Consider the following 27302-nt stretch of genomic DNA (forward strand, 5'->3'; position numbering starts at 1 on the left):
ATCCATGATTAGACTTTATGCCCTGCTCTATCAGACACTGTTCAGTCCTTTTCTCCTGAGAACACTCCTCTAGTGAGTGACCTGAATAAGAATCCCCAACTCATGATCCACTTTTAAGAAACTCCACCTAAGTTGGTTTGTACTAGAAATAGATCTGAGAAGCAGATGCTAAGGATAGAATTTTGTAGTTGGATCTAACTTGCCAGCTGGATCTCGGGTGGTAGGTGATGTACTGGTAATCTCTGGAACGCTGTACATGCCAACTACTAAGACTTTCCACTTGAGGAGAATGGGAGGCAGGTGGACGAGATGCACTAACTGGTGTAATTTTTCAGGTATTAGAGAGATATGGGGAAGTAGCAACAACAAAGAATATGAAATTGAGTGGCCGTTGCTAAGTACCACTGATTTAGTGAAGAAAGAAAATGACAGGTTCAGACCTCTTCATAATTCAAAGTAAAGCGTGAGTGTCAGAGGCCTCCTTGGTAGCATTTGAAAAGGTTCTCATCACCTGAAGCCAGAGGGAGGGAATGGCTGTGGACAGAGAACTTAAGTGTGATATTGGCGGAGCTTTGAAGAATTCTTGGCCTCAGCAAATCTCCTATGACAGTATAGGACCCAGAGAGGGACAGAGTGGAACTCTTGAGACTTGAGATGAGGATATGTAGGTAGATGAACTTGTGAACTTTGTATCCTTAATTTCTGAGCCCACCAGGCCAGCAGAAGTGGCCCACTTCTTTTTTTTTTAATAGCATACATTTCTTTTATTTTTTTTTAAGATTTTATTTATTTATTTGACAGAGAGAGACACAACACAAGCAGGGGGAGTGGGAGAGGGGGAGAAGCAGGCTTCCTGCCAAGCAGGGAGCCCCACACGGGGCTCGATCCCAGGACCCTGGGATCATGACCTGAGCTGAAGGCAGACGCTTTAATAACTGAGCCACCCAGGCTGCCCTGGCCTACTTCTTTTGGAGGAGAGATCACTCACCTTGTTTAAGACCATGCAGAGGCCTCCAGTGTGGTAGGTGCCAAACAAAACAATGAATGACCTCCTTAGCATCTGCCTTCTCCTCTCCATCTGCACAACAAGCCCTTAAATATGATCAAATCTCAGCATAGCCAGCCTGGAGAAGTGCTGGACCTGTCAGGGACAAGGAGGGACTATACATCAAAGTTGCTAAAGGACATGGGTAGCATGCACTGGTAGGAACCAAGAAAATGTGTCTGGAATTGAATCCTGAAGGTGCTAGATCAAGAAGGTGCGGTATAAAGCTAGATAAAGGAGGATTTACAATATGAGGGAACTCTCTAGTGATACAGGATTTAACTCCCTGGCAAGAATCCTAAGTGATGCTTCTAAAAGACTTAGGAAAAAAAAAAAAATAGCTGGCATTAAATTAGAGAGGCCATGGAAAATTGTGAGAAAGAGCTCAAAAGGGTTATGGAGCTGAGCATGCTAGAATGGATCAATTACATACAACTGGAAAACTTACCAGCTGGTCATTTTCCTTAAGAGGGCCTGGAGAGCACTCCATTCATTAAAGCAATAAGGAATGAACTGCGGAGGAACACACCAGCATCATTGCAATGCTCAGTAATGCCTGTCTTCTTTTTTATTTATTTATTTATTTACTTTTTATTATGTTATGTTAATCAGCATACATTACATCATTAGTTTTTGATGTATTGTTCCATGATTCATTGTTTGCATATAACACACATTCAGTACGTGCCCCCTTTAATACCCATCACCAGGCTAACCCATCCCCCCACCCCGCTCCCCTCTAGAACCCTCAGTTTGTTTCTCAGAGTCCATAGTCTCTCATGGTTCATCTCCCCCTCTGATTTCCCCCCCTTCATTTTTCCCTTCCTGCTATCTTCTTCTTTTTTTTTTTTTTTTAACATATAATGTATTATTTGTTTCAGAGGTACAGGTCTGTGATTCAACTGGGTGATAGACATTGGAGAGGGTATGTGTTATGGTGAGTGCTGTGAATTGAGTAAGGACTGTCTTCTATGAGCTGAACTGGTAGCTGTTACAGAACCGAGTTCCCTAGAAGCAATGGGGATGATAGGATCTTGGAATAGCATGGTTAGCAAAGTATGAATGGCAGCCAAGAGGGGTCTAACTTAAAATGGTCTATAGAGATAACTTGAAATACATGGTATTTCTAGAGGCAAGATCGATACTGCCCAGGGTACAGTCAAATCCATCTATTTATCTATCTATCTACCTACCTACCTACCTATATCGAGAAAATCAGGAATGGAGAAGTAGAAGGCAGAGGTAACCCTCACCAATGGAAAGTCATGAACTTTTGCCCAGTTTCCAGACTGGAGCCAACTCCCAGATGCAGAACCCACTCATTGACTGAGGAAGCATCCAGGTCCAGATGATGAAGATCTCTATGGCACCACAGCAATTACATACACAAATCTGTGTGTCATCCTTGTGCAGGTGCCATGCTAATCTCTGTATCTTTCCAATTTTGTATATATGCTGCTGAAGCAAACACTAGCAATTATATACAATAGTGATTCCTTTATCCTTTCCCAGTAGGACCTATAGCCACTTATTTGGGTAATGGCACACTTAGAAAAGGTGAATTCCCAGATCTTTCAAGGCCTATTAGATATCGGGTCCAAGTTCAATCTGATACCAGGAGAGTCAAAGTGCCACCTTGCTCTCCTCCCCATTAGAGTTGAGGGAATAAGGGGTTCGGTTAATAAAGGTAATAAGTGGAGTTCTGATCCAAGTCTGTCTCACAGTAGGGGCTACTGTCTCTATGGACCCACTTGGTTGTCATTTCCCTGGTCCCCAAATGTATCATTCAAGTACACATATTTAGCAGTTGGCAGAAACTTAAGATTGGTTCCTTGACCTATCAATTAGGAATGGTTGTAGTAAAAAAGCCAAGTGGTAACCCCTGACACTATCCCCACCCACCCCAGAAATTAGAGTAAACAAAAATATCACAGCACAGCACAATAACAAGATCAGTTATTGTGATCTTAAAACATGTAGCGGTGATGTTTCCCACCATATTCCCATTTCATCCACCAAAATAGCCACTATAAAAATTGGTTGGATCCACTGTAGCACATGTGGTACCTTCATTAGAGAAGACTAACGCAGCCTCAGGGACACAATGTGTGGATATGTACTAGCGATCCGTAACCCACAAAAAAGGAAAATGGGAGTTTATATTCACCTGGGATATACATTCATGTCATATCCCAAGGTTATGCTAATTTTCAAGATCTCTGGCATACAATAGATTGAAGGGGCCTGGATTGTGTGAGAAAGGAAAACTGTTTTCCTTCTACTTATCTGAGGTTCCTTGGCTGGGGCCCTATGAGTTAGCCTGACAAAAGACGGATTCACAACAGAAAAACAAACAGAACTTTATTAACATGTGCCCTGCACATGCACCTGGGAGCACTCGGAGATGAGTAACTCACGGGGTGGTTAGAGCACAGGTTTGTATAACATCTTAACGAAAGAGCAAGATATTTTTGAGACGTGACAAGACAAAGGCAAGGGACTTTACGTTCTAGGGGCAGCATTCCGTGGGAAGGCAAAAATATGGGGAAACAGTACGTAAGGACCAGTTGCGAAGTTTGTTATATAGATTCCTTTGGTATCATCTCTGGGCTGATAAGTACCTGGTTATCTCTGGTGATTAACTTCTCTCCTTCCTGGTAGAGATGGGAAGGGGGACACCTTTATAAATTTATATCCTGCCTTAAAGCAAATTGGGGGAGGGCAAAGAGCTTTTCTTGTATTCACTTCTTCTCAGTTGCCTTCAAACAAAAGAAGCCTATGCCTAAGTGGCATATTTTGAGGTGGCATATTCTGCTAACCTTCAACTGTCTAGATATTTGGGGGGGAGAATTAATATCATATTAATTGAAGCTGATGATCAAAAAGTGGCAAATACTATAGATGCCTTAGAAATGCACATGCAAGGGGCACCTGGGTGGCTTAATTGGTTAAGCGTCCAATTCTTGATTTCAGCTCAGGTCATGATCTTGGGGTCATGAGATCAAGCCCCACACTGAGCTCTGCAGTGGGTGTGGAGTCTGCTTGAAATTCTCTCTCTCCCTCTCCCTCTGCTCCTCCCCTGCTCATGCACATAACCTGCTCTCGAAAGAAAGAAAGAAAGAAAGAAAGAAAGAAAGAAAGAAAGAAAGAAAGAAAGAAAGAAAAGAAAGGCACATGCAATCCAGAGAGTGGGGAAATACCTAATGTTCCCCACCACAAAGAATGAAATCCAACCTTTGATAGGTTCCATTGGGTTTTATAGGCAGCATATTCCATTAGGAATACAGAAACTACCAATTCACCATGTTGGTTTGAAGGCTATTAGTTTCAGTTAAGGTCCAGAAAAAGGAAGTTCTCTGTAGTACTTCAGGTTTTGGTTCTGAAGTGCTGACATTTGATCTGCATGGCTCAGCAGACTCCATGATACTAGACAGATTGTGGTAGAGAGACATTGTGTAGGGCTTTGGCAAGGCCTAATAGGATGGTCACAGCAGAAACTCCTATGATTTGGAAGCAAAGTTATGTCACATGTAGCAAAAAACTACACTCCATTCAAAAAACAGGTCTCGGTATAATACTAGACCCTTTTAGAAACTGCACATCTGTCCTTGGGAATTAAATGACGGTATGGCCAGAACTACTCATCATGAATTAAATAATTTCAGACTTACCAAATCATCACACTGGGCAGTCCTAGCAGCAGTAATTAATAAGTGGGTGTGGTACACCCAGAATCAGGCTCAAGCTGGTCCAGAGGGCACAAAGAAGGTACATGAACAGCTTGCTCAGAGCCCATGTTTCTCTGGTGCCTTTGTCTCAATTCACACTTTGGTCACATGGTCATTTTCTATGACTAACTGATGGGAAAGGAAATATGCAAGCTTGATTCACAGATGGGTCAGTTTAGTAAGCGAGTGCAAGCAAAAAATGAAGTATCGCTGTACCAGGTCATCTTTCAGGGGAAGCCCAGAAAGAACGTCATGGAGAAAACCTTCGACTGGGCAGAACTTCAGACACTGCAAGGTATGATGCATTTGGAATGCAGAGATAGTAGGCAAAGGGAAAGGTATAGATAGACTCACAAGTAGGCAGAAATGGCTTATCTGGTTGGTCAATGTCTTGGCAAGAACCAGATCAAAGAACCGGAAACAGGAAGTCTGGGAAAGTGTCAGGTAAATGGATCTCTGAGAATCAGCACAAAGTATGAGGATCTTTGTATCACACATCAATGCTGAGCAGAGAGCATCCACCTCAGAAGAGGCATTAAACCACTTCATGGACAAGATGACTCAGTGAGTGGACATCTTCTAACCTTTGTCCTTGACCACCACAGTGATTGCATTATGAACTCACAAAGAGAGTGGCCACAGTGGCAGAGGTAGAGGTTATTTGGGATTCGGATAGCATGACCTCCCTTGCTAATGCAATCTAACTCCTGCCCTTTGCAATATCCCACCCACCAGCCAAAGAGAACAAAACTGAGACCTCAGAAGAGTACCTCTACTCAAGAAAACCAAGTGGCCATTTGTAGCAAGTTGCTGTTATTAAACTCCTTCTCCACCCTGCCTGCCAGCAGTGGCAGCCATTCATCACTGACCGGAATCAAAGCATATTCCAGGTTTGCCTTTTGGACCCACTTGCTCTTAGCGAGCACCACTATCCACAGGCTGGTAGAGTGTCTGATCTACCAACATGTCGCAGACAAACACATTTTACCTAAGAAGGCACAGCAGCAGACACTATGGTTCGTCCCTCTAACCTAAATTTCCCCCAAAATATGACCAACCAAAATCCTGAAGAAGCTGTGCTTAGAAGGTGTGAACTTAATATAGGTAGCAAGTGATGAGAAGTGCAAGGAGTTGATAGTTGAATGCTGTGGTCCCCCATGCAGATGTCTTCTATTAGGCAGCATACATGTGAACATTGGCTTATCACAACTCATGGCTCCTCCCGTCTCCAGAGAACTGTCTTTGTCCAAACAGAAGCATCCGAACATTAGTGGGACTAATGATGTAGATAGGACATCCCTAAATTGTACCAATAGCACAAACATTTGGCAGACATACATGATTCCTCAAAATATTTGCAAAGTTATGTGTTAAGATGATTACTGGCAAAGATCAATTCATCAGAAATATATCATCGAGTGCTCATAACTTCAGGGAAATGACATATCTTGGAGATTGTATCTGTTTTTCCCTGTTTTATAAATGCTGGTACACACCTAAGTAGCTATACATCTTCCATTTGTCCTTTAATGGATGGCAGCATTCTGATCTTCTCCTTGTTGAGTGATACCTTGTTGCCACCTGTTACTGCATTTCCAGATAATAACAACTTATAAAAAAAAAAAAGTGAAAAGAAAAGCATAAAAGCAAGTATCAATGGTGGAGGGGCAATGTGCTTCTGAAAGTTGTAGTGTACCACATCAGAGGGCTCATCAGAGCAGAAGAGCTGGGCAGAGCGTTGAACAGCAGCCATTAATAGCTTTCATGTCAAATAAAATCTTCCAATGGAAGATTCTGAGGTGACAGAATATTCTGATTAAAGATGACTGGGAGACATGAAAAAAACAATCAATAGTGCTTATAAAAGATGGTAACTTTCCCATTCTGCAGAATCAGACTGCTGTGTCATTTTGGTGAAAAAAGTGGCAAACCAGAGAGTGAGGACAGAGAAACTGGTAGTGAAGGACTTAGCTAATTTGAGAGGTCTGGTATGGCATCTGGACAGAAAACAGGAGGCCGACATTTAATAAACACGTTCCATGCCCTGTGCCAGTCACTTTACAATATCTAGGTTTTGGTTTTCATCTTGTCTAAAAGACACTACAGCCAGAGAGGTTAAGGAACTTGTCCCAAACTTGCAGCTAGGAAGTGGCATGTCCCCGGTTCAGTTCCAGAACTGTCCTTCTGTAACATCATGCTGCATAAGGAGAAGTCTCACAGGGAGGGAATGCCATGTATCACACACCAATGGTTCCACCAGATAATTAAGACAAGACGAAAAAGTGCAAATGGACCTATTCCCTATCATCTTCCGTCACAGTGAGCTGGGTTGTGGGCCTGGAGGGAAAGTGCAGAGGATGGGACAAGCTTGCTCTGTGCTGTGGCTGCCAAAGGAAAGACCCCTGTGAAGAAAAGACTATTAACAATCTCAGCTCCATTAAATTTAAAGCAGCTGCTAACAGTAGGGGCCTTTACATTGTCAATTATATGAATTTTCCTATTACTATGTCATACCAAAGAGCAATTATAGTACATTCATCAAACACTGCTTCCGCTTCTCTGGTTCTGTCCATTAATGCCACAGTGGCAGGCCGTAGAAATCCTTGAAGACAAATCTAACATGCGGACTTTAATTGTTTCAAGGATTTGTGGTCAGAAACAACACCAGGTGAGTAGTAGGGGGTCAATTACACAATTAGATAGTGATAGGCGGAGAGCAGCTGAACTCACACGACACACCAAATATTTATACACCCGTTCACTTTGCAAAGTGCTTTGACACCTACCATTTCACTCTGAGTTTGCTTCTCTCCCATTAACTGGTCTGGGAGCTATTTAATTATCCTGCCTCTTTTATTGTTGAGGAAATGGAGACCAGAGAGTCTCTGCTGAATCAGAGCCGGAGGATTCCTGTGCAGCTCAGTCCCCACCGAAGAAGCAGAGGGACGGCAAACGACCAGTCTCACCTCATCGTGCGCCATTATGAAAACAAAGGAATAAAATGGGGGAATGGTCCTACAAAAAGAGATGGAAGAAGCGAGCAAGAGGAGAGAGAGGGAAAGGAGACAGGAAAAGGCTCCTGATTGAGTTACTTTAAATCATCCGCCCTCAGGGTATGGTGTGTACTATGGTACAGCCCCACAAAGACAAAAGACAAACTTCCAGAAAGAGAGGAGGGTGAGGAGGAGGGAAGAGAATTAGTTTTTTGTCTTAAGAATTGATTGCCGAGAAAGCCTACTGACTCTCAAAAGGCAGGTCTCCCATGGTCTCAATATCAACAGTTTTTGTTTGCACATAAATTTGATGTGTAACATTGTGTAAGTTTAAGGTGTACAGTGTGTTACTTTGACACATTTATATACTGTAATATGGTTGCCAATGTAGTGATATTTATCACATTACACAATTATAGTACAGTGTTATTGTCTAGATCATTATACTGTCCATTAGATCTCTGTGGCTTATTTACTACTCATTACTAGTTTACACCTTTAAACACCACCACTCTCATCCCCCAGTCCCCTGATAACCACCATTTTACTCTCTGTTTTATACAGGTTTAACTTTTTTAGATTCTACATACAGGTGATATCATATGGTACTTGTTTTTCTCTGTCTGACTTGTCTTGCTTAGCATAATGTGCTCAATAGTTTAGAAATCACCAGAGAAACGACCTCTGCAGAAGATGATTCCTTTCAGTTCTATGCAATGAAGTGCTCCTGGGGCACCTAAGTTCCAAATTCCTTTCTCTACACTTGATAGACACTGAAATCAACAAGAAATGCTTTCTGCCCTTGGGAAATCTGCCATTCCTGGAAATGACCAAAACGTTGGCAAATGATTCAATATGGCGTTTTAAATGACAGAGGTGAGCTCAGGTTGCCATGGAAGCACGAAGGAGGAAGAGCATCTAGATAAGCCTGGATGAGTTTTCCCAGAGCTGTCTCGCATGATAGGTAAGAGCTGACTGGGTTTTTAAAAAAAGAGAATAGGAAGGACTTTCCAAAGAAGGAAGAGCATAAGATACAGATTCTGCTCTACCACTTGGCCAAGCACATTATGGAAGGAGACAGGCATTAGCCAGTTGGATGCTGCTCATCAGACCCCATATACCTCAAGCAATAGGATGCTTTGGTGTGGTGGTCAGAGTGCCCAGGACAGAGGATAGTGACGCACGGAACATTTCTCAGACCCTGTGTCCTTTACTCTGGCTCCTCTTATTTTCCCCATATTCTCTCCTCTCTGCAGCTGCCCTAGTTTTCCCATTGCTACCTGAGGTTCCTAGAGACACATTGACCCTGTGACTACTTGGAACAACGTGTGAAGAAATCCAGTGTTCTCTTAATTCAAATGGGATAACCATTCCCAAGGAATTAAGGATAAAAACAAACCCCCAAATTAAAAAAAAAAAAAATGACCGACCTTAGGGTTATAAAGCTGATTTATCAGGTTATCTATTACTGCATCACAAACTACTGCAAAACTTAAATTACCCCAAATGACTTAAAGCAACCACTCCACTTGCTCACAATTTTATGAGTAAGAGATTCAGAATGAGCTTGGTTGGGTGGTTGGTCTCTGATCCAGACGGCATTAGCCGGTGGCTGGGACTGAAGGATCCACTTTAAAGATGGCCTCTGTACTGTATACTGGAAGCTTCAGGGTTCCTTGACATCCCCCCCCATTCTCTTTCCCTCTCCCCTCCTTCATTCTTTCTCTATGATGTCCTATTCTTGGGGATTCATTCATGGGGCCTGGGATTCTTACGAAGTGATTGTTTCAAGATAGTCTCTCTTCCTACCTGGCAGCTGGCTTCCAAGAGAACAACATAGAAACTGCCAGACCTCTTTTAAACATCTGACACTCGAATGACATTATTTTGCCATATGCCATTGGTCAAAGCAGTCACAAACCATCCCACATTCAAGGAGAGGATAAACAGATCTCTCCTCTCAAGGGAAGGGGTGTCAAAGAATTTATGTCCATCCTTAATCTGTCACAGTAACTCAGTAGAGGTTTGGCCAAAATGTAGCTTCATTAAACTGTGAGGTATTTGGAGTAGCCATCCCCTGGATTCTTATTTCTCATCATGATGAAGGAAAAAACAAAATAAAACAAAACAAAGCTTATATCCTAAGTTCCTCCTCATAAGTAGATGCCATGCTTGCAACACTCTGTATGGTGGTCCCCATAGGAAAAAAAAAGGAGACAGGGTACCAATTGCAAAGGAATTCACCCACACTATCTATACCCGTTTGTCCCATTTGAAGCTCCTGTAGCAGATGGACTATAGAGAGTGGACCGCTGTGAGACCTACACAATTCTCCCCTACGTGCCTATAAATAATTGCTAGAATTTTGTTATGATGTTAACCTCCTCAGTGAGCCAGAATGTGTAATATTAAATTCAAATCCCGCTCTCTGGCAGGTTAAGAATTACTGGCAGAAAAATCCAAGACCAAATTTCCAGTATGTCTTTATAAGGAATTCACCATTAGAACCATTCTGCACATTATGTATAATGTGATTAGATAGAAGCAGTATTTAAACCTCTAAAAAAACGCTTCAGTATGTTGCCATCATAAGTAATTGATGGAGGTGAGACCAGAGCCCTGGCCATCTGACCGACCATCTGACTCCAAAGCCCATCTTTCTACTATCTGTACTGAGCTTCCTAATGCAATTAAAAAAAAAAAAAAAGCTCAATAGGAGGACAGTGACAAAAAATGCCATCCTTGCTGAGAAAGGATAGAAGCTGCACTGTCTCCAAATCCTTTTTATTTCCCAAAAGTAGCCATGACAGGTGAGCAGACAGGGCGCCTCTTGGGAGCTGCTAATGAACACAGGGCCAGGAGATGATAGGACAGATTAAAGAGGAGGCAAGCTATAGTATCCATAGTTGTCTCCTGGGTCTGGCTACAGCTCAGGGGCACTTAGGAAGGCCCCAGGAACATTTTCAGAGTGGGAAGCTTGTCTTCAAGAATTCAGCTTTTCTTTCCCTTTGCTCACTCTGGAGCTCTGGAGCTTATCTGCTCCCCGACCCCAAGCACTGTTACCACAGCTTCTTGAAAGTCGAGATGGCCAGCAACCTCATGCTCCAAGATGTCACTGCTGTGTCCCCCACCTCAGTACAAAGTGGCTCCTAGGAATGACTGCAATATCTGCCATTTGCACTCAGGTTTAGGATTTGCCAGTGTGGCTTACTCTCCAGGAAATACTTGCATTTCCAAGCTACTTCTTCTCTCTTCACTGGCACCCCCTAAACCAAGTAATGGAGGCAGCAGTCATTAGGTCATAAATCAATCCCAAGAGATGCTCTATTTAATCAAAACAGGTTTTAATCAAAAGATCTAAAGGGAGGAGAAAAAGAGGGACTCGATAAATAACTTCATTCCTATTACTTAGTAAACAATTTCTGAGAATAAGTAAAATTTTACTATGTCTTAACAAGGCTGTGGTAATTAATTGTGAGAACCCTTCCATGCACTCTGAATCACTTTCCTAGGTAGGGATGATATTTTTTAAAATTCAATAATGTTTTATGCTATTCAATTTATAAAATTTACATAAAAGGTGAATAACAATGAAGGTGGGACTAGGACCAGGTCATCTGATCCAAATCCCATGATCTTTCTATTTTCCTTGCAAATTTCCCTGTTGCTTTAGCTCTGAGCTGTCTCTATGGTAACAAAAGGAACTTTTCCAGTCCTTTTTATAGTTTACCAAGAACTTTCATACATATGCTTTCATATGCTTAAAGGTAACGGGGATCCATTAAAGGATTCTACATTGTTTCAACCAGGTTAAACTGCAATAAAGAGAACCCCAAAATCTTAGAGGGTGTAACCCAATGAAAGTTTATTTTCACACACATCCAAGTCCAAAGAGGGTTCAACAGACAGACCTCTTTTTCATAATCCTTTGGGGAGATAGGCTGAGAGAGCACCGTCTGGCACATACTGTCACAGGCTCCAGCACAATCAGAAGGAAGATCTTGACCTGCACACTGGTTCTAAAGCTCCCTCCACTTACATTTTATTGGCTAAAGCAAGTTGCATAAATCCTAAGTTCACAGGGGAGGGGAACCATGAATTTACCACGTGTATGGAAGGAAAAGAGATGGAACGTGTGTGAACAATCAAAATTATTACCACACACTCAAAATAGAAATAAGCATGAGTGAAGGTTATCCTAAACAGTAGATAATTTAATAACTCGGTTATAATTCATTTAAAACTCATTTGTAGTCTGTGGGTAGATACCAATAAAAATAAGAGAAAGCCTAGGAGTGAGCATGGTTCATAAGAATGAAATCAGGAAAGAAAAACACTTTTCATATAATCCCCCAAATTAGTCACAAGGATAAGACGATGCAACACATATAAGTATTTTGTGTATCACAGATTCCTGGTTCCTAGATTTAAAAAGTACCATAATTAAAACCAACAGTCAAGAGTATCCAAAGCTTCTAGAATATCTCAAAAGAAAATTTATTATAACTAATCAACTGCACAAGGGAGGTAGATGGAGAAAATTATTATGAAAATCGGTTGCAACTTTATTGTATGGCAACTTATTTATCCTAGGATATTGAAACTGACATTATTTGACTTTCTATAATTTATATGGAAATTTCTCACATATCATTGCCTCAGATGCACATAACAATCCAGCGAAGCAGTTCATCCTTATCTCCATTTCACAGAGGAAGAAACTGAGGCTGTGTAATTTTATATAGTTTGCCCAAGGGCACTCTTATGAAAAGAGTACCAGAGCCCATTCTGAGCCCATTCCTGTCCCATTAACCCAAGAAAGGGTTGAAATGTGGCAATAAGGTCACAGATATTAAATGCTTAAAGCTGAAATTATTTAGTCTTCCATTTCTTAAGCTGTGTTCCCTATAAGAGCAGGTATTCTTGGAAATAAAGAGAAAATGGAAATAGGTTTGGGACCCTCCGGGTTAAGGAAAAGAAAACATAATTTCTTACAAAACTTTGCAGAACCTGTAAGGTGCTATGAAGCATTGCTAGTTTCCATGAGTGAGAGTGTGGTAGACAGAATAAATGGTCCCCCAAGATGCCCACATCCTAATCCCAAACCTGTGAGTATGTGACGTGGCAAAAGGGACTTCGCAGATGTGATTAAATTAAGGATCCTGAGATGGGAGACTGTCCTGGATCATCCTGGTGGGCCTAATGTCATCACAAGGGTCCTTATATCAAAGAGACAGGAATGTGAGGGTCAGAGAAGATGTGATGATATGATGATAGACATAGAGGTCAGAGATAAGATGGTCCAAGACACAGTCCAAGCTGGAAAAGACAAGGAGATGAATTCTACTCTAGAGCCTCTAGGAGGAAACAGAACCTTGCAAACACCTTGATTTGGGCCCAGTTGACACCCATCTTGAACTTCTGACCCCCACAATTATAAGAGAATAAATTTGTGTTGTTTTAAGCCACTAAATCTGTGGCAATTTGTTACAGTACCATAGAAAACAAACACAGAAGGATATAGTAAGTCTTTGCTCTTAAACTTACTTGTAATTGAAACTTTTATTCCCTGAAACACCCACCTCAAGAAATAGAGTTTGGGGAACAATGGTATAATTCAACCCCCTTCAATTATCTTGAGATATGGGTTACTGATGTTGAGAATAAACTATTTGATCAGGGTGAAAAAAATAATAGTAAAATAGAAGAGAGGGCAGTATTTGACATTTAAAGCTCAGTGAGAATAACTCACTTCATCACCCCTTGATTTTAGTTGCGAAGGTTTTGTCTCCTAAACATCACATGCCCCTGCCTCTCCTAGCTGCCTAGAGAGAAAAGGCAGCCCTTCTTTCCCGTCTCCTCTCTCTTCAACGCACTTTTCTTAGGTGCTGCAGGCAAAAACAATTTGAAGCAGGTGACAGCAGAACTCTTCTTTTTAATGCCTTTTGCCTCAGGCACAAGACTGGATCTTTCCAGACACTAGAAATGTTATGAGCGGACATTCACCCGTTCTCCCCCCGGGCAAAGCCAAAACAGACTTTTCAATTGGATCTCAGAAATGCTGATGAATATCAGAGGCCTGACAGGATGCATTTTTTACTTGTGTCTTACTTGGAGTGGCTTGCCCAGGAGAGGAGAAAAGAGTGAGGGCAAGCCTCTCCAATCTCCAACCCTGCCTTGGCCTGCCAGGGCTGAGAGGCGAGGGTGGTGAAAATCCATCCTGCTAATGCAATAGGCTTAATGCTGGTGGGTTTGAAACCAGCAGAACCACAAAATTGCAAACCTTCTCAGAGTGCAGCATTTCAGGATCATAAAGAAGCATAAATCATCACTAAAATAGTAGAAAACTGGGCCCCCAGCCTTCACAGGTTTCTACAAATCATTTTTACCTCTTACCCAAGAGAAACACTCATGATGCATTCGATTTGGAGAAAGGAGGAAAAATTCCTGGACAGCACAACGATGGTTATGTCACTATCACTGAAGGGGCCACTATGATTGAACTGTTTTGCCAGGATAGTAGCTCCAACCCCCCCAAAGGCAACTGCAGTACTCCAGTAACTAGAAAATGAAGGTCTGCTCAATAATCGAGAATGATTGTTAACGTGAGTTCCAAAGACATTAAATATGCTTTATTCCAACATGTTCGAGGGCCATTGTTTATTCCATTTTCACAGCCTGCCCTCCTTCAGTCTCATCAACATTTGTTCATTGGGATTGTGGCCAATATCCTATGGGCTGGAAAACAAGCCACAGTGAAACAAGCAAGCTGCTGGCAGACCGTTAGATTTTTCCTTACCTAGTTGGAGGGCCCGAGTGATGTACAGATGTCTTCCAAATGAGCTCCACTTCTTTATACAGAAGAGAGGCTATGGCCATAGGCTATTATCTAATATTTCTAGGTATCGAGTCACTTTTGATGACTGACAACATTTACCTTGCTACCAGGAAGATAATGGGTTGATCTTTAAGAAATACCCAGTACAAACATGACTCATCCCCCATTCTTTTTGCAATGATTCATTCGGCAAATACCTGGTAGCCTTCCGCGTGCAAGGATACAGAATTGACTAATTCCTTATCTAAAAGGAGCTGATAGGGTTTTGCAGAGTAAATATGCGTGTAAATATGTGGAATACAGACTGGGTCACAAAGAGCAGAGGCATCCATTCTTCTACCTGTCAGCTAAGGTGTCACGTTGCAAGAGGCACCTGAACTCAGTCTCGAGAAAGTAAGTCAGAATTCGAAGTCGTGGCTTTTCAGAGTTGGCAGAGGCACGTCGTAGAACAATATCGCACTCACTTGGGGAAGGGCGAGAGATTCTGAAAGGCTAAACTGTGGGGTGAGGTGGGCAGCTGTCGGAAGATAAGTTGAAGAGACAGGAAGAAACCATATTAGGGAAGGCCTCGGGTGACAAGAAGGACCTTCAGCTTTATGCCACATCAAAGAGGATTAACAAGTTTACTCAACGCCACTTGGAATAACAGCCTGAGCTGAAATTGAAATGACCGATGTTCTCTTTGTTTGTCCAGCTTTCTCACTTCTTGTATCAATCAGGTCCAGGTATTTCAAACAAAAGGAGCTATTTTTCAAACAAAGAGAATTTAATACAGGGCATTGTTTACATAGTGATGGGAATGTCAAAAAGCCAAATGGAGGCAGTGAGCAACCTAGAAATCAGCAACAGCAGAAGATTACTATGAGATGTTACAGGAACCCAGAAGCCAACGATGTCTGGCTGGAACCGGGACCCCTGAGACCGTGGTAGCAGCTTCCCCTCCTAGGTCTAGAAGATAGAGTGATGGACACCCCAGCAGGAGGTTGGACCCTAGAGAAGATGCACCTGCTTCGAGATGCCACCAGATAGAGGAAAGAAAGAAGAAATATGCTGGCTTCTTCCTTTTCCTCTGGTTTTCCCCTAGTATTTCCCACTGGGCAAACATATCTAGAAGGCAGCAGACAAGGAAATATGGGAAATGTCTTTACTATGCACAGAGCAGTGCAGGAAAAGTACAGTGCATGAATATGACAGAAACCGTCCGTGACCTCCACAGCCCACCCCTATTTTGCTTCTCAGGATTCATTGCACTCCTCCGCCCATATTTACTTCCCACACCATAACCTGTTTCATAGAATATTATCCACAGAATAACTGTTCTACCTAAAATGAACATGTTTCTCACCCACTTCCCAAATGGAGAGCTAAAGGCCCATCAATCGCCATGTCCGTATTGAAGTAAATATCGGCATGTCATATGCAGTCCTCCCCTTCATGCCATCACAATGACATATGAACTAATTTTCTAAAAGTAATCACTACTGACATCTTTGAAACAAAATAGCAGGGAAAATGGAACAAGAAATCAACAGGATAGTGGATACAGAGTAAATATGCATAGCTGTTACAGTCTGTAACGGATCATGAGGCCATAGCTGATAATTTTTAAAACAGCTTTATTGAGGCATAATTGATATACAATAAAGTGCACATATTTAAAGTATGCAATTTGATATATTTTGACATTTGAATATACCAATGAAGTCATCACTGCCAAAAGTTTCCTCATGCCCCTTTGAAATTCCTCTCTTCTGTTTCTCTCTGTTTCCCACCTCCACTCCCCACTCCTGGTCCCAAGTAACCACTGATCTTTCTGTCACTATGAATTGCATTTTTTAGAATTTTATATAAATGGTATCATACAGTATTTTGCATGGCTTCCTTCACTCAGCAGTTATTTTGGTACTCATCCATGTTGTTGTGTGCAGCAATATCCATTCCTTTTTATTGTTGAGTAGTAACATATATAATATATATTTATATCTATACACATATAGATACATAGATATAGGTAGATAAACATAAATAGATAAAAATATATAGATATACCATAACCTATTATCTATTCATCTGTTGATGGACATTTGGATTATTTGCCATTTGCGGCTATTACAAATAAAATTGCTATGGATATTCATATACATGTCCTCATATGGGCATATATTTCCTTTTCTCTTGAGTAAATGTGTAGAAGTGGATCACATATCAGGAATATGTTTAACTGTTTAAGAAAACTGCCAAACTCTTTCTCAAAGTTGTTGTATCATTCCTAGTTGATATTCCTCAAACATAATGTTACCTTTGCCCTAAGTCATCTCTTTGGTCAGGATTCTTTAACAGGTAGGGTGTTCTAAACATTCCTGAAATGTCTGCATATTTAGCTTTCTGCTATTATTGGGTTACTATTGTTTTCCACTGACATTTATTATGAGATATGAAATTACTAAGAGACACTCTAGCGAATCCACTAATGTCCAGAATCTAAGAACGAGGCTCTGAGTTTCTACCTATCCCCATTGTGTGAAGCAACCCAATATACCCCTAGCAATCAGAGTTAATCACCCAGCCAGAAACAATCACTCTTCCCTGACTATTGGAGCAATGTTAGGAGGATCCAAAAAGAGCTCCAATCCAATGGAACAAGTGTTGTGTTCCCTGGTGGAAATAATCCTCCTTTGGGAACCAAGACCTCTGAATGCGGAGAGGGATAGGAAACAAAAAGTCTATAAATGTGCCACTATGTGTTAATAATGACAGTGTCTACTCTTACTTATACTTGGTACCAAGACTTGTAAATTCTACCCATGAGAGAAAAAGTGTCATGTACTGGTCACTTTTCAAAGCAAATGCTGTATCCTGTAGGAGAGCAACTTAATCTCACATAATGCTGTCTCTTACCTAGTGCTGACACTGAATCGTCAATGATGTCCACCATTCTATCAGGGTATCTGCTTCTGAAAGCAAAGATATAAGAAGAAAACTAATGAATTTTATGGGCACTTTTCTTGATGTAAAATAATTTCCTCAGTCAAGAGCAATGTTGTATGGGATACTAGCCTATCATGATAAGTAAGGTACTAAGTCCACGATAGTAGTGCATGCCAAATATTTTAGGCGTGTAAAACAACTATAAAGCAATTGGGATATTTTCTAGTAGGTACAGATTGCTGCCCCTAACCTATAATGGAAAAGGAGTGAAAAATAATCAAACTGTTACCAGATGGATAGCTTGACCCCTGGTGATGTAATAGTACCAGGTTTGGGGCTCAGGATTGGCCTTTGTTATTGATTCATTAAGTATTTAGGAACCAGGTAGCCATATAAACTTTAATGAGGGGAAGTGCAGATTTTTGCATTCATGTAAAGCTTCCTTTCCCACCATTAGAGGCCAGTTTGTGGAGCAAGCAACAGTGTGGTTAAGAGGAGAGACTGACATCTACAGAAACTATCATCATATCCACTTGATTATTACAAGATACCTCTCCATGGATATCCTTTGAGGATTATTCACATGGAATATACATATGCTCACACTATTACATGGAGTCTTTCTACATATCTTCTCCCAAACCTCCTTGTTGATAATCTTCTAATCATGTTTGTTCTGAGTTCCTGAATAACAAGCCAAATCATTAGCCATTGCTAATATGAAAATGTAGATCTATACCTCAATACACATCTATTTACAAGCAAAAGAGATAACCAGATGAAGTCATCCCACTGATGGGATTTTCTTTGGCAACTCTCTTTAGGGGCCACCTCAGTAGTTTTATAATGCAGCAACAATGATTTTTGGCTGGTTCCAGCAAATTTTATAGACTCATCTGTAAACCAGCTTTGAATTTTTTTTTTTTTTTTTTTTTTTGTCTTCATCAACTGGTAATAGATCTGGAAGCAATAAGATATGCTTCTGGTGAGTCCTAAGGAAAATGCACATCTTCTTTCAAAGCAAGTTTTTCAGGTGAATAAATAATAAGCTCTTTTGTCAGAGAAGACTACCTTCATCAGATATAATTGTATCTGCTGGTAATGAAACTTTGGGGATATGTTGTGTTCATGGTTCCCAAATTCAACTGCATCTGCTCAAATATCCCCTCCACACTCTCAGTGATCTACCATTTAAAATTAATGCGTTAATGCTAACATAATAGATTGGTGAGCCTGTGTTTTCAACTTGCATGGTAACTCTGCAAATTATACATGGTTCTGATCCTCAAACTTGATTTCCCTTCTGATATAAAAAAAACTCTAAGAATTGCTATAGCAGCTTTTTGATTCTCTGGCCGTGCCCCTTCGGCTAAGAATTTAAAGCTCTAAGCTTATCATTTTCTTTTTGTAAGCAGTCCAGCACAATCTAAAACAGCCATCTCATTTTTGTAGTTAAATGAAATAGCTACTTGTTTTCCCAAAGCCTAGCTTTCAATTGGCACATCACTGCAAACAAACCAGGTTATAATTTAAGTAATTGCAATGCCACTTGATGAGATAGATTAATTATAGTATCCCATTTTCCACCTGAAAGAAGTTTTGCACTGTGTTCAAGCTAAAAGAAGCAAGCAATCTAAGCTCAGAATTTGTTCTTGAGAATTTGTTTCCTGGGACTAATCCTGATATTAAAAAAAATTGTATCAGTCAAGGTCCACCCAGGAAAATATAAATCAATTTAAGTATTTCAAATAAAAGAAATTTAATACAGGCAAATGGTTGCACATGTGTTGGCAGAGGTAAGAAACTTAATAGGAGATCATGAAGCAACCCACAGATTAGCAACAGCAGGAAAGCCAGTGTCACCCCACAGGGACAGAGAAAGCAGAAGTGATTTTACTGAAATAGTTCTGGAGCAAGCCAGAAGGGGCACAATTCAACGTTTTATATAATAGGGATATCTCCATTATAATGAAGAAGGACAAGGTAGATGCAAATGTATGTTTGATATTGGGAAGATATTTTGTTGTTATTGAGAAGTTAGTAGAGATGATCCTTGATATAGAGGAGTTCAACAGGGAAAGAGATGAGAGAAGAGTGTACAAGCATGTACAAGAGTCCTGTGGCTGGAGGAATTGACCTGTACATGAAACCAAAAGAAGGACAATGTGCCTGGAGCCACTAGAGAAGATGGGAAAATGGTACACACTGACACCAGAGAATACAAATGACCACAGGGCATGTGGAATAGCGTTTTTTATTTGTTTGTTTTTTGTTTTTATCCATAGAGCAGTGGGGAGGTCATCAAAGGGTTTTAACCTGGAAAGTAACACATTCAGATTTGCTATGAAAAGATGACTCTAGCTATGTCACAGAAAATGTATTGTAAGGGAAGTAGTTACTATGGTAGCTTGGACTACGTTGAAGTTGATAGAGATGATGAGTAGTGGATATATTTAAGTGAGTTTTAGAAAAATAAAATGACAAGACAGTGCTGAATGGGATTGGCACAGTAAATCAGAGGGATTTATCAAAGATGATTCCTACCTCCTGGCTTTGATATGTGAATGGATATTAGATCATTCGCTGATAGCATTACTGATGGTATTTGCTTGAAAAAGACCAAGATAATTGTGGGTATATTCTTGGACATATTTGGTGCAGGTGACTTTGAGATACTTTAGAGAAAGTGGCAAATAGGCAGATGGATATTTGGGTGTGAAACAAAGGAACAGTCCAGGCTAGGAAAATGGTATTTGGGATTCATCAACTTAGAGATGGTAATTGAAGGTATAAGCAAGAGTTGGATTGCCTAGAAGAGGGTAGAGAGGAAGAGGGCCAAAAATGGAACTGTAGCTCCATCAGCCAGCAATTAGGTACAGAGGCTGAACCTAAAACAGAAGTAGGAAAAGAATTAATAAGTAAGTAGGAAAAATGCAAAGAAAGTGTTGTATCACAGAATTCAAAGAGTGTTTTGAGAAGGAGGATATGTCCAAATCTGCTGAGAGGTAAGGAAGAAGAAAAGTGGAAGTGTCCATTCAGTTTAGAAATGCACACTATTGATGACATAAATGAGAACAATTCTGGTGAAGTCAGGGGATCAAATGCCAAACTGAGGTGAATTGAGAAGCAATTTGAAGAAAGTGGCTGTAGAGGGGAAGACAAGAGAATGCAATATCTGAACAGAAAAGGGGATTCTTTCTGCTGCTCTTAAAACATAAAAGAGACAAGCATGCTTAAAAGTTGATGGAAAGTATCCAGTGAAGAGGGAAAGAAGCTCTGGAGCAAGCCAGAAGGGGTAGAATTCAAAGTGCTAGGCAGTAGGGACACCTCCGCTGAAACGAGAAGGAAGGAGGACAGGAGAGATGCAAACGTACCTTTGCTTGCAATTGAGAATATACCTTGTTGTTTCTGAGGAGATAATAAAATTGTTTTGTGAAGGCTTTTATTTTCTTTGCCAAGTCAAGGTCCTCCTCCTGGAGAGAGGGAAGAATGGCTTAGAGGATGAGAATTTTTGGAAAATGAAGGGAAGCAGAAAGCAGAATGGCAGGACATTCCCATCTCAAGTTTTTAATGACTGTCTTCGTTGGCTTCTTATTCGGTATACCTTGATTTCAAATTAGGAAGTGTTTCCTTGAACTAATATCAGGTTCCTTTGGAAAGATTATTTTGTGTCTCATTGAGACTTCTCTCCTCATATTCATGCTTTCTCTGTCTCCCTCGCTGCCCCCTCCCAGATGCGCACCTGCGCGTGCGCACATGCACACACGCGTGCACGCGCACCCAGACTCACCGCGTTATACCACCACACCATGCAATCCTTTGAAAACTCAATGCTATGTGAATATTGCTCTTAAAAATCAAGCTACTGCCACAAATTTTACAGCTAAAATCACCGCGGAATTTAGTTCCCCGCTAACAAGGAACCTTAAAAAACCACTGTCTGACATTTGCTAGATCTGTACAAAGACCTCCCTGGAGTGTTGTTGTCTTTGTTTATCACGACTGAACTTGCAGCAGAGGCACGGCCTTAATCCAAAGCCTGCACAGCCTTTACAAAGCCCCTATTAAAACTACAAAGAAAAAAAAAAGGCAGCCAAGAATTCTTCTCTTACTTTTCCATACATTTCATGTGAGTGCCCAAGAAACCCATGTGAGAGCTGTTTTAACTTCAGTGTGTTCCAGAGGAATTGAGATTATATGAAAAAAAATGCATGACAGGTAAAGTGCTTAAAAACTAATGTCTGTATGAGTGAATCTCGGGTTCACATTGATTTGTAGCTTCCAGTCAGGGAAATTGCAGACTGAATCATACCAAGATTCTCCTTGTCTTAGGCACTAACATTTGCAGAAATGGCTTCCTTTCTATAGAACATTACTGGCCACAGAATATTCACCATAACAGTGCAATATGAAAGTGATCTTGGTAGATTTCATTCTTAGCATTCAAATTAAGAGAAATCTTCTAAATATAAAAGGAAGGAGAATGTTCCCTCCTATTTCATCAATTGCTATAAAATTCATGAAGCCCTGTCTGGCTTGGGCCTTCTATCTACTGACAAATGTAATTAAAATTAGACTTGAGAAAAAATAGGAATGGAAATGTCCAAGTATAAGGATGCTGCCACTGAAAATTGGTTTCTAAAAACAGCATCGATTAGAAAGGAAGTGCAGAGAAATGAGAAATCTGCTGCCAATAGTGCATCTCCAATTATATAAAATATTGCAATCAAAGGCTCGTGAGGTTAGGAAGACTTTTATTAAGTAATGCAATTAAAAGCTAATAAGTTTAGCATTCCACCTATACACAGAAAGGGTATTTGATGTATTAGCTTGCTAGCGCTGCTGTAACCAGTGGCTTGAGACAATGCAGATTTATTATCTCACAGTTCTTTTTTTTGTGAAATTTTATTTATTTATTTGAGATAGAGCGAGAGCAAGAGAGAGAGAGAGCACGACGGGGGGGGGGCGGGGAGGGGAGGGGAGAGGGGCAGAAGGAGAGGGAGAAGCAGGAGAAGCAGACTCTCCACACAGTAGGGAGCCCAACTCGGAGCTCAGTCCCAGGACCCTGGGATCATGACCTGAGCTGAAGGCAGACGCTTAACCGACTGAGCCACCCAGGTGCCCCTCTCACAGTTCTATAGTTTAGAAGTCTGACACGGGTTTCACCGGGCTATAATCAAGGTTTCAGCAGGGCGGTGTTTCTTCTGGAGGTTCTGAGGAGACAATTTGTTTCCCTGCCTTTTCCATCTTCCCACACTCCTTGGCTTGTGGCCCCTCCATCCATCTTCAAAGCCAGCAGCATAGAATCTCTCTAACCGGTTCCCTATCATATCTCTGTCACTGACCTCACTTCTGCCACTTTTAAGGACCCTGTGATTACAACAGGCCCACCTGAGGCATCCAGGATTATCTCCCATCTCAAGGTCTTTAAGTTAATCACATATGAAAAATCCCCTTTGCCGCAGAAAGTAACATATTCACAGGTTCCGGAGATTAGAATGCTGACAGTTTGTGGGGGGTGGGCATTATTCTTCCTACCACACTTGGGAAAGTGGAAGGGCATGTTTTTAAAAGGAACATATCACTGCCGGGCTTCTGTTTCCTAAGCCTATCGTGTTCAAGGAGGAGATAAAAGAAATTTTAAGGATTTTTCCCCCCATAACTGTGCAGTTCATCAGATCATCAGACCACTCGTTTTCAGTGACAAGAATGCTAAATAAGAACAGGAGTCCTTTGGCAGAATGAAACAAACTCAGAAGACAGGGAGTGATGATTGAAAAGCTACTGGGGATGCCCACAGGATCTTACGTCTCCTTTCCAGGAAATTACAGCAGTAGACAGAGAAGACATGGGCCGTAAAATGGTAATAAAAATGTATTTTAATTAAATTATTCCACAATAAAACTAAAAGGAATCTAAAAACAACGGCTGATTATTATCCTCATCATGTGTCTTGAATGGCTCATGCAAGACATTATTCTGAGATGAGAACTGAGATGGTTACAAACCATATTACCCCGGCTCTCTCTCCTCTATGTCTCTCTCTCTTTCCCAATCTCAATCTCTCTACCTCTTGACCCTCTTGCTCGGCTATCTTCCCTTTCATCCTGCAGGAATTATGACTTGAGTGGAGACTCTGGTGCATCTGCTCATTACCTTTGAAAGCACAGGAAATCAGTGGACTTCACACTGCTGTGGGTTAAAATTGGTATCAGGCGACCTGTTGCTTTAGCTGCTCTTGTTCTATCTTCAAGAACAGTGTCAGATGTCAAAAGATACTAGTGCCAGGAAAGATGGGTTTCCAAGAAACAATAACTTTCACATTTTTGTCATCATAATCTAGAGCCGAAGGAAATAACTTTCATAGTTTTGTCATCATCATCTAGATCTCAATTTGCTTTTTAAAAAATCTACAGAACAAATAAGCATCCACATTTTTCAAATAAAAACCTGTGGCATGTGGTCTAACAAAGGATGTTTCATTATTTATAAATTTAAATGAAAGGTGTTACAAGGTCATAAAAAATAAATTGCACTTAGCTACATATTGAATAAATTTACTTTATGGGGAAAAAATGAAATTATAAGAAATCAAGGCTGTCCTGGAAAACCCAGGATGCATGGTCACCATTATTTATACCAGGCGGTTCAGAATGCTCTTTGGTTATAAAACCCACAATTTATTTTGTGCGGTGTCTGTCAGTGCCTCAAAAGCTTCAGGGAAAAAAAAAAAAAGTCTTTTCATTCCATGTGAAATCATGTGAACTGAGTATTTGGCCTGCTTAATTATCCCAAGAGTCTGGTTCAGTAGTTCAGTGTCTGGCCCACTAAATGCTCAATAAATGTAGACTGAATAAATGAACAAATGCATGAACAATTTAAGATTAGCCATATAGAAAGCAGGCCAAGTTTCATTTCTGCCAAGACTGAGTAAAAAGCTCACCAGATCTATCTGGAGGAATGACTTCTCAGTACGTCTAGTCCCATAAGGATAGACACATTTATAATGAATAACTGATAACTAATTTAATGGATTTCATCAAGGTGTATCAACTTGTTTTTTTGTTTTTTAATAAAAGTTCTTTGTCAAGCCTCCATTCCCTTTGGATTTCAGGCTCCCAAGTGGTATCTCAGTCCAATTTCCTAAATTTTCAGACTGATTTTGGTGCTGTTTAAAAACCTCAATCTCAGTTTTGAGTCACAGCTCATTCCTTCTACTATCCAAGACAGGGCAGACAGATATTTCCATGGCTTGGAAGGGGAGGTGAGAGGGAGTGGATAGGGCGTTCTCTCTCCTACCATTCCTCATCGCCTTTGCTATCATTGCTCTTCTGGGATTGGAGCAAGGATGAAGGAGAGGAAGGAAAATGTTCTGCAGGTGATGACTCATAGTAAGTTGGCCTCTCTCTTTTGCCAAGAGACTGCTGTCTGGCCCTCATTTCCTTCTCTCCATCACATGTGGACTTCCTATTGGGAGGCATGTATGGACTCTCAGGTGGGACTTCCAGGGGTTTCTCCTGCCTAACTTCCTGATGTTGGGTATCTGACTGGGCCTTAGCTTCTTCCTCCTTGCCTCAGGCCTGGCCCAGGTGATCCACCCACATTCTCTTACTGTTGGGCTTCCTTTACCCAATGGGTGGCACATGGAAGGGGGTAGGGATTGAGAAGAGCTTAATGCTCAGTCACCTACTCACCTTCAGTCAGAGTCCACTCACATATCCTGGTCATACCAAATGTGGACATGCAGGCTTCACTGTGGATCTTCTCCTTCGCCTCTTTCATAGCTCTCTGGTCCCTTCCTCCATATTCAAGCCTAAAGAACAGATGATCTATCAATTCAGTGGCTCAGCAATTTCTAATAGATTATCCTCAGTCCTTGACTTATATATGGGGTGAGGGAAGGCAGCTTGGGCACTCCCAACCTTGTGGGAAGATAGGAGAACAAATCACATAATCCTTTCTTCTTGGGGATGGAAGAGCTTCCACTGTATACAATCCACATTTCCTTAAGAAATGATATCCCACCCTCCTGCAGATTTATTTTATACATGTGGGGTAAGAAAAGGGTAGGTATGTTCATTCCATTAAACTGCTGTCCTTGGCTTCTCCTGGGGAGAAGTGGCTGGACTCCTAGATTGAGATGTGCTGCACTTAAATATTAAAGTAACTAGTGCCTGTTATTCTCACTTGTAGCCACGAGTACAGTGATCCCTGAAAAACAGAATCACAATTAGAAAAAGCTTGCCATGTGGCCAGGCTTTATTCTTAATATAATACTCTACATAGAGCAAGCCATTTTTCTCCCCACAGAAAGTCTAGGAATGAGCTATCAGTATGTCCATTTACAGTAAATTTTACAGGTGTAGATTAGTAGATCACTAGTACATCAGGTGTACTAATAAGTGCCTAAGAAACAGGTTAGATTTTTAAATTTAATTTGGCTGATTTATAGTAATTTGGAAGATATTATTGTAATCATCTTACAATATGGTGAAATCAGCAATGTTATGATTCCCATTTACAATAACTTGTCCAATTTCACCAAACCAGTAAGTGTTAGAATTAGAACTAGGTGTTCTAATTTCATGCCCAATGTTCTTCCTTGATTCTGTGCTGTTAATAGGACATTCTATATTTCCACTTGTTAAAGTTCAGGTCCAGTATGTCTTCTATTCCCGGACAATGTCTGTGCCTATACCAAGATGTCTATGGAAAGCCACATAGACAAAAAATAACAGACAACTGAGTTCATTCACAATGAGTTCATTCAGAAAAAAAATTTATTCTGTGAAGCTAATTCATGAATAAAATACTGCATTTGTCACAACATGAAATATGCTTGGGCTTCCGGTAGATAGCTCTCTGATGTTTCCACTTGGACCATCTCCATGCAAAGGGCAAGCAACATGTGTGTTGGTGGTGCGGTGGTGAGCACAGCTGCCTTCCAAAGGCCAAGCAACTTAAATTATTGAAGAGCAAGGCTGCCTGGACTGCAGAGGAAATCCCATTTGATGTGCAAACATATTCACCCCATAGTTTTCAAGATTTGGAAATACCTTTTCCTATATCTTAAAGTCACAAGGCTATTATATTCTAGAGGATTTTGTAATCCAGTAAATACTCTGTCTATACATTTACCATTTATAAGGTAGAAAAAGGGGCACTGAAAGTGGTTCAGATAGCATTTGAACCACTTTGGAATACTGGTGCCGAAAAATGAACTATTGGGAATTCATTAAGATAAAAAGCTTTTGCACAGCAAAGGAAACAGTCAACAAAACCAAAAGACAACCGACAGAATGGGAGAAGATATTTGCAAATGACCTATCAGATAAAGGGCTAGTATCCAAAATCTATAAAGAACTTACCAAACTCAACACCCAAAGAACAAATAATCCAATCAAGAAATGGGCAGAAGACATGAACAGACATTTCTGCAAAGAAAACATCCAAATGGCCAAAAGACATGAAAAAGTGCTCAACATCACTCAGCATCAGGGAAATCCAAATCAAAACCTCAGTGAGATACCACCTCACACCAGTCAGAATGGCTAAAATTAACAAGTCAGGAAATGACAGATGTTGGTGGGGATGTGGAGAGAGGGGAACCCTCCTACACTGTTGATGGGAATGCAAGCTGGTGCAGCCACCCTGGAAAACAGTATGGAGGTTCCTCAAAAAGTTGAAAATAGAGCTACCCTACGACCCAGCAATTGCACTACTGGGTATTTACCCCAAAGATACAAATATAGTGATCCCAAGGGGCACAT

At 40.9% G+C, this 27302-nt stretch overlaps 1 long non-coding RNA gene and 1 other non-coding gene across 2 annotated transcripts in view; both read right to left on the minus strand.

The window, feature by feature from the left end:
* Positions 1-25320, minus strand: part of LOC144380149 (uncharacterized) — a 274054-nt gene extending 248734 nt beyond the window's left edge. The window contains exons 1-2 of the long non-coding RNA XR_013443964.1: positions 25227-25320; positions 17503-17558 (exon numbers count right to left, since the gene is read on the minus strand). This is a non-coding gene — a long non-coding RNA (uncharacterized LOC144380149). The remainder of the gene's footprint in view (positions 1-17502; positions 17559-25226) is intronic.
* Positions 2414-2512, minus strand: LOC118527432 (U6 spliceosomal RNA). The gene has a single exon (XR_004913111.1). It is a non-coding gene; the product is annotated as a U6 spliceosomal RNA (small nuclear RNA).
* Positions 25321-27302: the final 1982 nt, after the last annotated feature.

This window comes from Halichoerus grypus, chromosome 14 (assembly GCF_964656455.1).
Source record: "Halichoerus grypus chromosome 14, mHalGry1.hap1.1, whole genome shotgun sequence".
Lineage (NCBI taxonomy): Eukaryota > Metazoa > Chordata > Mammalia > Carnivora > Phocidae > Halichoerus > Halichoerus grypus.